The following is an 11,845-nucleotide window of genomic DNA, read 5'->3' as shown; positions in this document are numbered from 1 at the left end:
ACTATTCAATAAAACCCTCCATGATCATGATTCAAGATAAAAACTCAGGGACACTTTGAAGCTCAAGGATATAGAAGATTTTATTTTTCCTACATAGTTACCTTAGGCCAAGAGTATTTTTTGAATATCAGCTCTATCTTGATGGAATGTGAAAACATTTCTTTAAATGTTACATTATTAAGCAAGAGAATACATATTATGTTCTTTGGTGGAAAGCCTGGGTTCCAAAACAGTAACGATGAAATCATGAATCACTGGGCAGCACTCGATCTTCTTTTGAAAACCTTATTCAGAGTTAGGGAGATTGATGGTGGAATCAGGTAAAACAATAACGTTCACGGTGCCTCTTTTATTTAAAATAGGTAGGAGGTACATCATAAATTTTAAAAAGCTTGAAAAAAAAAAGGAATAGTAGGATATAAAAGAAAAAATGTGATCTCATAGGGAGATAAAGGCAGTCGGCTGTCTTCAGCTCTCCGTCAGTTCCTAACCCCAGGCTCGTTTTTGAGCAGGTGATGACTGCTGTGGTTTCTGGACACATCTCTCCTCCTCTGCTGCTCCTCCTCCTGATTCCTTGCCCAGCTCTGGATATCCATTTACTCATGTGTCTCAACTTCCCTCTTCATTCCCCATTTACGCACTCATTTATTCACCAGTATTTGTTTTAACTCTACAATATACAAGGCACTTTATTAGCTCTTATGAACAACACGAGGTCCCTATTCCTAAGACACATGAAGTCTCTTGGAGTGAAGGCCAGTTTCTAACATCGTCAATTTATTTCCTGTACTTCCTTTCCCCTGATACAAACATTATGACTGCAGGACCTCTCTGAAATTCTGATTTGTTTAGAGTTCAGAACTGTAAACTTTCTGCCCATAATTAACCAACTCCTGTCTTATGCTTGAATGTGGGCCACCATCTCCATCCTCATTGTTAAAGCATTTGATTTGTGTTCTTTGGGCCTGGTATAGTAGAATACTATTCCCACATTATAATCCTGTTGCCCGCAGTTCCTATTCACATCTTTAAAGTCTTGTTTTGGATGGTGGTCTCTTGGCTAACATAAAAATGAGAACACAAGGGCATTTTCCTTAAACTTTCCTCAGTTTTCCAGCATAGAAGATGAGGCAGAATACATAATCTGTCCACCGTTCGTTCTTCTTTCCCTGCCTTTGCCATGGAACTCAGCAGATGGAATAGACGTCCCACCCCACTGACTTTGGACTTGGCCATGTGACTGACTTTGATAATGGAATATACGCAGAAGTGACAGCTTGACAGTTCAGAATTGAAGCTTTAAGAGAGCCTAACTTATGTTTCTGCCAGCCCTCTTGGAGTTTTGACCTTCTACAATGAGAAGGTCATGGTCCAGAAAGTTGCATCTCTTCAAGTGGGTTCTGGACGGAAGATCCATGAAACAGATCTGCCTCCAAACCAAAGTCTGGAGTCCATCCCACCTCCTGAGCCCAGGGTGGGCTGTCAGAAATCAGACAAACCCAGCCAACCTGCAGACTAGTGAGTATGAAATATGAAAGAAATTATTATTGCTACAAGCTGCTGAGATTTGAGGGTTATTGGTTATTTGGCATTATCAGAGCAGAAACCTAACTAATCTAACAATTGCTATCAGAGGTGAGGTGCTACTGTAACTGCAAACCTAAAAATAGGTAATTGCCTTAGGGGCTGCAAAAAATCTTTACAGGACTCTGGCAAAATGTTATTAACCCACTGGAAAAATAATCGATAAACGTGGCTTCTAAGACAGCCATTTGTCAAAAATGTCAGGCTTTACAAGCCCTTTAAATTGCATGATAAAATCTTCAGAAACAGCAGAAAAAGACTGAGAAAAAGTGTAGCATTCCCAGAAATATCTCTCAGTATATAGAAAGCACCGATAAACGTGGCTTCTAAGACAGCCATTTGTCAAAAATGTCAGGCTTTACAAGCCCTTTAAATTGCATGATAAAATCTTCAGAAACAACAGAAAAAGACTGAGAAAAAGTGTAGCATTCCCAGAAATATCTCTCAGTATATAGAAAGCACATCATCCAGCCTAAAATTAACCTTTTGCTTATCTCAAAATATTTTATAGGCAAGATTTATTGACAAGTATATTTTTATTTTACAATTGGATAAAACAAGGCACTGAGGGGTGAAGTACTTTGCCCAGTGTCATAAAAGCACATAAGAATAAGCCATGATCTTCTGCTGGAGCCGAAATGCTACTCCTGTACCATTCCTGAGATTAATGGAGCAACATGACGTGAGCCCAGCCAGTGCATGGGATATTCACGTCATTCAAAATAAAAAGAACCTCAACTGTACACATGCCTTACAAAAAACAACTTCTTCCAACACCAGGAAGCCCTTTTCCTTGGAAATTACATTTCTTATCAAATGCAAAGAACAAAAAAATCTAGCAAGTTCCTTTGGAAGCAATCAGGCAAAATAATGTCTACTTATTTTTTTCTAGTTACATGATGAGGAAAAAATAATGAGCTCTTTGATGATTTTTAAAAATTTTTTTCCAGAATGCAGTAAATAACTTTCTACTTTCTGACCTTAGATTTTTTACAAAAGCTAGTTTGTTACCATTTTTTCCCTTCACTGGCCCCCTTATTATATGTACCAGAAAGGCACAAGCCCGTCCTTCACGTGAAGACCCCCCCTCCAGCCCTCTAACCTGACACCTGGATATCAGACAGTCCACGGTAATGCATCACAAATTTAACCTTTCCTATTGCAATTATTTTCACTTCACTTTCATTAATGTTCAGATTTAAATTATATAACACACTGCCATTAAATGAAGGATTTATTCTGAGCCCCCATGTTCAAAGAAAATTAAACGGTTACAACCCTGGGTTGCTGGTGTTATAAGACAGACAACCACACTCTTCTACTCACAGTAATCCCAGGGGCTACTTCAGTAAAGACACCCTAACAACTGCATCAATAGAATTAACCAGTCAAATACCACAGTGCCCGGACTCCTTTAGAACCAGTTGTTTGGGCAACGATAATTGCAGGCCCACTTCTATTCATCTCTCTCTGTTCAAATACCAACTGTTTCATCCAACCTTAAAGCAATTGGGATAAGGAGATCTTTTCTGCTGTGTGTCCAGTATACAAGTATAATAATACAAATTTTGCACGTATGATGGCATATGACTTTCAAATCATTGGCCTACATATAAAAACACCTAAAAATAGTCTGCTGTACTTTATATGTATGAACTAGCTATGCATTTTTCAAGGTGTATGAGCTCATTTTATTTTAGTTTCTTTTTTGGCATTCCTCCAATTGTTTAGACAAACACATTATTGAGTGCTAGTCTGGATCTACAGCTAATGGGCTGCGCTGTAGCAAGCATTACTTCATCTGTATTTGCGTAAAGGAAAATATTGCTGTATGAAACAATTTGGAAAAGAAGTGATCACCTCAACAACAGGAAAGCTTTGTAAAAGAAATGATGTTCCTGAAAATCACCTTGAATAATACCATCTTAGAAGTGAAAAAAAAAAAAAAAGTAAGGTCCTTATAAAAAAAATAATAAAAAGTTATGTAAAAGGGCTTTTATTTATATTCACTGTTTCGGTTCCTATGAATATTCATGTCCATATTCTTTTGAAACATTATATTTATTTAATCTGAAAGGCCATTGCTTTAAATGAGAAAAACTCATGCAAGGAAAATGAGTGAATTATTCATGTAAAAACAAATATTGTTTTGGGACTCTGTTTTATATTTGTGTACTCGACATCTATGTAAGTCAGCCTCCAGTGGAGCTGTGTATTTGTACAGTGGGCTCTCACCACAAAAAGACTCACCAAGTTCTAAATGCCCTTGTTTGCTTTTTCCTTATTCTGAAAGAGCAAAATCTCGATAGGGAGAATGCATATCCCATCTATCTGTAAAAACAAATTACTTTAGCATCTGCGTTGGCTCAGTGGGGCTTTCTTGAATTATATCACAACTTCCTGTCCAGCTCTCAACTCAACAGTCCCTGATTCCCTCGTGCTCTCTCCTATATGTTAGTGCAGACAGGGAGGTCTTCAGAGCAGGTCTATTCCAAAACAGTAATTAAACCACCACCACCCACCCCACCAACAGCTCCCTCACATTTATATGGGACTCCATGGTTTGCACAGGATGTGGTCTTTCTAAGCATTATTTTACACTCAGGATTTTCGGACTGAGGTCACTCTTATGACATGTACCATGCTATTTAAAGAAATGTGATAGCATCACCAGTATCATGAAAACCAGTAACAAACTACACACTTTAACAGGCTTTGCATTACTTTACAATCACTTCAGAGATGAGGAAGCAGTGCATTTAACTCTTGCCAAACAATATTTATTTATTTTTAAAGTGATACCAATACTATTATTACCTAAATATTAATAAGTGTATGTAAATTCCTATTTGCATAGGCAATATGTTCCAGAGAGCAATGTTAATTAAACAAAATGGGAAAATTTCACACTGTGCATATTTTCACAATTCTAACCCTTTGGAAATCAGATGTTGAAACAGACTCAATCCGTTTTATTTAAAGAAATATTCAATTCTGGATTCTGTAAAAATTTACTATTTGGGTTTGTGTTTGGGTCCATTTCACTTGTTTCTTTTTTTTTCTGGTTTATTACTGATTTTGGCATTGTCATCTGATAAACTGGTTCCTCCATTTACTAGGTAGCCATGGGCAAACATTCAACACACACCTAGAACACCACAAAATTCCAGGAGTGGGTAAACAGCATCGAGCCAAAACATCGGAGGCTGATGATGTTTCCGGAAGCCTACCGGGTGTTTTTCTCAATCCCAGAAACTAAAGCAACTGAAATAGATCTTCACGTGAGAGCATGTCTGCATCGACTGCACAGCTACAAACTCAGCCAAACATGCCTTCCACTGATTTTTTGTGTGGCTGTAGACTCCTGTGAAGGACAGACACAGGAAAAGTAATGTGTGTTCATGCCGCTCTTCAGAAACCCATCTTTTTCTCATGCTGTTCTTTCTCCTTAAAATGCCATCCCTGCCTTTTTTTTTTTGCTTTGAATCAGTTTAATTATGCTTGCTCTTCAAGATCTGTCTTTATTCCACGGGTAGGTTGAAGCAGGTATTTGTCCAACGTGCTTCTGCGGCATGTGGCACCCACATGCAGGCCGGCGGTCACCTCTACTCTCAAAACACTCATCAGAGACTCACTAGACCCATCTCTACGTAGAGTATTGGATTCTTGATTTCCCCTGGACCCATGACAATGTCACAGGTGCTTTTCATTGTTTCAAAACTCTCAAGATTTTGAAGTGTCTGAGAAATACGCAGTGAAGTATGTAATAAAGTCCTTAGCATTTAAAGTGCACCACAGCAGAAGCACACACGAGAGTTCACAAGTATGGGTGAGAAGGAACAATCCATCCCCTGTGTTCTAACACCTCTGCTTGCTCTTGATGACCCTGCCTCATAAGACTATCACAGAGTTATGTTAGCTCCTTCGGTGATTATTAACACAAAGAGGAAGGAAGCATGGCTCAAGAAGCTATTTCATTTCTTCATTCATTAAGCAATATTTAGCAAGCACCTACTGTGTGCTCCATGCTGGATGGGGGTGGGGGTGGGGCAAAGCAAAACAAGCCACAAGCCTCGAGCTCACGGAGCTGGTGATCCAGAAGGGACCCTACAAACAGGCAGCTCTGACGAGGGCACATTTGTTTGCATATGACACCCAGGGAGAGCCACAGGAATCCAGAAAGGCAGCAGCTTATGCCCCGAGAACATTCCAGGGAGAGCAGACAATGTGGGCAAAGCAGGTGCCAATGGAGATTATTCATGTGAAACGATTTCAGTCTACTGGTTTCCAAGTACACTGGGTGATTTTAATTGTGTTAAGCATTGCATTAGTAAAGGGTCATTCACACTTTTTCTGAAAAGCTTCTAAGAAACTGCTATAAAAATGTATGAGAAAATTATGGCAGAAGAGTAACTGTAAAAATAGGAATCCCTAAAACATGAGCATCCCACTGAATAATCGCTAATGAAAATATATTTGAATGATCTCCCGACCTGGTTCCCTTCTGTCGTTAAGCCCGTCTTTTTCTCTTGGAACCCACCAGCCACCAAAACCAAGCTCTGAGGCTAGAGGAGAGAGAGAGGGCAGTCTGAAGCCTGCTCCTCGGGCCTGGGCCACTGCGGAGCAAGAGGTGACCTTGAGGTGAGAACAGCAGCGTGTGACAACAGGTCTCTTCTCTGTCCCGAGGGGTCTGGTCGTCAATGCTGATGAGAATGCCCACAGCAGGGGCTATGCCCAGCCACACTCCGCGCTCTGGCAGGAACCAGACACTAATACCCATGTGCCTTCATTTGGGAGCTGCCACCCAGTAAACAGCCTCGTGTGTTTAGGCAGAGGGAGGGCAGTTCAGTTCCCACATGGGGTGTGTGGTCTTCAGGATGGATGACATTCCTTTTTCTGAGTATTACTGCTGGCTTTCAAGAAACGTGGATGTAATCACATTCACATGTCAGGTCCGAGAGCAGCCTTTTATTCATCCACCAGCCTGGTTCCTTCTACAGGGTACAGTGTGGCTGTGTCTGGCTTCCTTCCCAGTGCGTCAGCCGTGTTCACAGTGCCCATCTATTGAGGAGAGCACCTCCCAATTAGGAAGGGGACCCTGCATCTCGGTGAAGACCAGGTGTCAAAGACCCCTGACTAGGGTGTGGCCTTGCTCTGTGAGTCCTCCTGCGAGTGGAGCTGTCCTGGGGGCAAGAGGAGAAAGCACAGGAGCCACAGAAGCATGGACACTGCAGGCTGTGCTCCTGGCTCATGCCACCCGGACTTCCGGCCAACTGAGGCTGCAGATGTGTGCACAGGTGAGTGGGTCCCCTCTCTCCAATGGTGGTCTATGCCCACCTTCCCCTGGCACCATTTCTTTTCCCCTTTAGAAGAGAATTTGAAGTTATTTCATTATTGGAGGGGGGTGATCTCGTTCTCTTCTGGCAGGGAGGGTGCAAACATCTGCTTTTATATCATTATCGCCCCTCAAGGTCGCTCACCAGCTACTGAGTTTCCTAAAAATTATCTTCATATTTTTATTCTATACCAATAACTACTCAATTTCTTCCCAACCCAGATCACACTATTAAAAAAAGTAACTTTAGTTTGACATTAAAAAAGATCCAGGATTCTAACTAAAATGCATCAGTATCTTAATGAAGTAATTTCTTTCATTGAATAACTTGCCATCTTATGCTTTGGGGCTGTTAACCTATTGAAATTCTTCTGCATGTTGAAGTGTCTCCCTCGAGTTCACATTGTGCGTGTACGGTCAGGACTCCAAGGGAACCAGCCCAGCCCGGCATCGGCGTGTCCGCTCCTCTGTCTCCACATGGAAGCAGACAGCAGAACAAGCACTAAATGAAACATCACGTCGGGAACCTCAGCGGGAAGTCCAATAAGGGAAGAAAATGTCAGTGTTTATTTTTTTAAAAAAAGATTTTCCTTAAAATGTAGCTATTATTTGTGGGGGATGGGGGGGAAGATGCTGAAAGTCACCTGTAAGAACATCCATTAAAGTAAAATTTCATGAAACCCGCACCATCATTTCAACTGTTAAATCTCTCGACTAACTGGACTATCTACACACTTCAGACACACACTTCTGCTTATTGATTAAGCACGTGATGATCATTTTTAAACAATACTTTTCCACTTCAGACCTAGAATCAAGAACGTCTCCAAAGATCCTGGTGTCATTAAAGGGAAGAATATTTAATCCCAGGAACTGGGTACTACATGTGACCATTACTCCAGGGTGCATTTTTTTGGGGGGGAAGTGTCACTTTTTGTGTCCACAGCTAAGAAATACATATGTTAATATGTATCATAAATTGTGATTTCATTGATTCCTCCAAGTTGAACCCAACACTTCCTCGTTTATCTTGCTCAAGTCAAACATATATTAGCCCTGGTTCCTAACATCACCAGTATATTTATCGTCCCCCAAGACACACTATAAATGGAATCTTTAGAATTACTGTATCAATACCATTGCCAAAACAGTCCAAGTGAAGTCTACGATGTGTTTGAGATCTCTTTATTCTTAGAAATTTTCCATAAAGATTGTATAATCAGGGTCCTGTGTTCAGAAGATACTTGTATCAATTTTTCTTTCTATGTAGTTATCCGTATTACATAAATTTTGGTTAATTTGAAGGTTTGGGTATGCCTTTTTAATTTTATTTTCGAATAAGTACATGTAGGAATAAAAATCAAAACAACATACAAAGGAACACCTAGGTAATTTTTATTAATGACCTACTTCAGATAAAGATATGGTTTCTATTACTGGGTGCCACATTTAATTTGGAACTCTAAGATCTACTTGATTGATTATTTGGTTCAGATGTTGAATATCTTTTTTTTTTTTCCTTTTTTTGTCTTTTTTCGTGACCGGTAACGGGATCACAACCCTCGGTGTCGCGTCCATACAGCGACCAGCAACGGGATCGCAACCCTCGGTGTCGCGCCTGCACCGCACTCAACCAGTGAGCGGACCGGTCTCTATATGGGATCCGAACCCTCGGCGGGACCAAGTGCCGCACTCTACTGAGTGTGCCACCGGGCCGGCCCCAGATGTTCAATATCTTTGATTTTTCTTTTATTTATTTGTTTGTTCATTTCATTTTATCTTATTTTTTGTAGCCTTGCCTTGTCTTGGCTGGTGGGTGGAGTGAAAGGCTTAAATTGCAAGTCCATTTCTGTCTATGTGTCTCCTTGAGTTTTTGCAAGGTGATTTTTCTGTTATTCTGCCTCATCTGATACCCTGATGATATCCCCTCCTTTTTCATTATTTGCATTTAACTGGTGTACCTTTGCCTCCTCTCCTTTTTAAAAATTTTAATCGACTAATTTTTAGAACAGTTGTATATTTATAGAAAAAATGCCAAAATAGTACAGAGTCCTCACATACCTTGTACCCACTTTCTCCTATTATTAACATATTACATTAGTATGGTATATGACTTACATTTAATAAGCCAGTATTCATATACTATGATTTATTAAAGGCCATAGTTTATTCAGATTTCCTTAGTTTTCACCTCATGTCTCTTTCCTGTTCTAGGACCCCATTAGGATCTCATAGTTCTCTCGGCTCTGACAATTTCTCAGACTTTAAAGCACTAATAAGGTATTTTATAGAATGTCGACACCTCTATTGAAATCTGTCTGGTGTTTTTCTAATTATTTAACTGGGATATTGTGTCTGGGGAGGAAGACCACAGAGGTGACATGCCCTTCTCATCACATCATATCATGGAAACATGCTCTCCACATGACTTACCATGATGTTGACCTCGGTCACCCATCTGACGTCGTGTTTGTCAGGTGTCTCTACTGTAAGTTACCCTTTCCCTACACTTTCGACACTCTGCTCTTCGGCAGGAAGTTGTCCTGTGCAGCCCACACATAAGGGGTGAGCAGTCATGCCCTCCTTCCTTAAAAGTAAAGTATCCACATAAAATATTTACAATTCTTCTGCAGGGCAGATTTGACCATTCTCCCCGTTATGCATTAAATCATTCATTTATATCGGTGTGGGCTCATCAATATTTATTTCATCCTGTGGATTATAATCCAATACTACCTTATTTTATTTTATTTGGTGTTCAAGTTGTTCCAGCTTTGATTCTACTTAAGAAAGAGCCAATCCTACAACCAGGGCAGGAAATATACAAGATAAGCTTTGAGACTCTTGTAGTGTAAGTAAATGCATAAAAACAGCCCAAAATCTCACAGTGATGGGGCATGTCAAAGGGACTCAGCACAGGAGACAACTGAGAGTTCCTCCTTTTTCAGCCTTTCTTGGAGTCTCTTGTAAAAAGCACAGAGTTAAGTTTTACTTTGTGAGCCAATATGAACTTTTTTCTTTTATAAGTGGTTTAGGATCATTGACATTTGTTGATATGACTGAAAGGTTAAAAACAGCTTATATTAATTTTACTATACATATTACATTGTATTTACTGTGTTTTTTCCTCTATCTAAACTTCCCCTTGATTTTTCACTATATTTCTTTGTATGTAGAAAGATTTGTGTTTTTCATGTTTTTGTTTTTAGTACTAAGTAACATCTGTATCTATACCTGTATTTATACCTCCTTCTATCTATTTATCTCAATATATATGTACTATATTTTTAGTGCCTTTGGTCCTTGCTTTCCTTACCAGGTATGCACCATGTGCTTTGTCAGCTTTAAATTATATTCTTTGGCTCCCTTTTCTATCTAAGCAACGATATAGGAGCTCATTTTATTTTTCCTTTTCTCTCTTCTCCTCCCAATTGTGGACATTTTATTAAGAGTTCAAAATTTCCAATGGCACAGCATGATGGATTTCACAAAGTGAACACAGTTGTACAATCAGAATTCAAAACAAGAACCAAAATATTTCAAGCATCCTAGAAACCCGTCCTTGTACACCTCCCCCCCAGCAGCCACACCACAAAGTAACCACTGTCTGACTTCAAATGCCAAATTAATTTTGGCTGTTGTTAAAGAGTGTATAAATGAAATAATACGCCATGTGTCCTTTATTGTTTGGCTTTTTTGGATCGCCACTGAATTTGTAGGATTTATCCATATCACTGCGTGTAGTCGTCGTGGTGTCTTCATTCTCACTGCTGACCCACTGTGTAAACATACCACAATTTATTTAATCATTCTTCTCCTACTGGACATGTGGGTAGTTTCCTGATTTGAACTATCACCACAAATGCTGCTGTGAACATTCTGGTACATATCTTTTTTTTTTTTTTTTTTTCCCCTTTTTGTCTTTTTTACTGACCAGTAACGGGATCACAACCCTCAGTGTTGCGCCCGCACCGTGCTCAGCCAGTGAGCGGGAACCGGTCTCCACATGGGATCCGAACCCTCGGCGGGAGCGCCACCACACTCCCAAGCGGTGCACTCTCCAGTGCGCCACCAGGCCGGCCCATGGTACATATCTTTTGATGAGTATGTCTGCACACCGATGTTGAATATAAACTGAAGGATGAAATTCCTGGGTCATAGGCTACACATGTGTTGCACTACAGTAGATACCTTAACGTTTCCCAAGCAATTGAACCAATTTACACTATCGAAAGCATTGTATAAGACTTTCATTTGCTCTCTGACCTTGCCAGTACTTCTCCCATTTTTAAGTTTTCTCTCATCACACAAATTGCACAGGTGTTTGTCAATAGGTGTTAGTTTAATAATTCCTCGTTATGCTTTGGGGATGGGTTCTGCATGCCTTCACTTGCTTTCCTTATTGACATGAATGTTTATGGAGAAATGTGTGAAGAAATTTAGATTATGAAGCCACCTAAACAGAAATACGGACACTGGAAACTGTAATTTCCTGTTTTTATTCCCAAATGGTTAGCTAACACTTTTTTTGAAGGCTCAAATTCATTTCCCACTGATTTGAAATGACACGTATATACTTGTGACTATTTCTGTTCTATCCATCTGTCTATTTTTATTCCAGTAGCCTAATTGTTAATTATTATAACTTTCACACATTCTAATATCACAAAAATTCAAGTAACTGTCTATGGATCTGTGTTATATAACTTCTCTGGTTATTGTTGCTTGTGTATCTTCCATATTAATGTCAGTGATATGTGATTAACAAAAGCATTGTATAAGACTTTCATTTGCTCTCTGACCTTGCCAGTACTTCTCCCATTTTTAAGTTTTCTCTCATCACACAAATTGCACAGGTGTTTGTTAATAGGTGTTAGTTTAATAATTCCTCGTTATGCTTTGGGGATGGGTTCTGCATGCCTTCAC

Source organism: Galeopterus variegatus, unplaced genomic scaffold (assembly GCF_000696425.1).
Source record: "Galeopterus variegatus unplaced genomic scaffold, G_variegatus-3.0.2 Scaffold503, whole genome shotgun sequence".
NCBI classification, from domain to species: domain Eukaryota; kingdom Metazoa; phylum Chordata; class Mammalia; order Dermoptera; family Cynocephalidae; genus Galeopterus; species Galeopterus variegatus.
Note: the sequence above shows the minus strand (reverse complement) of the source record.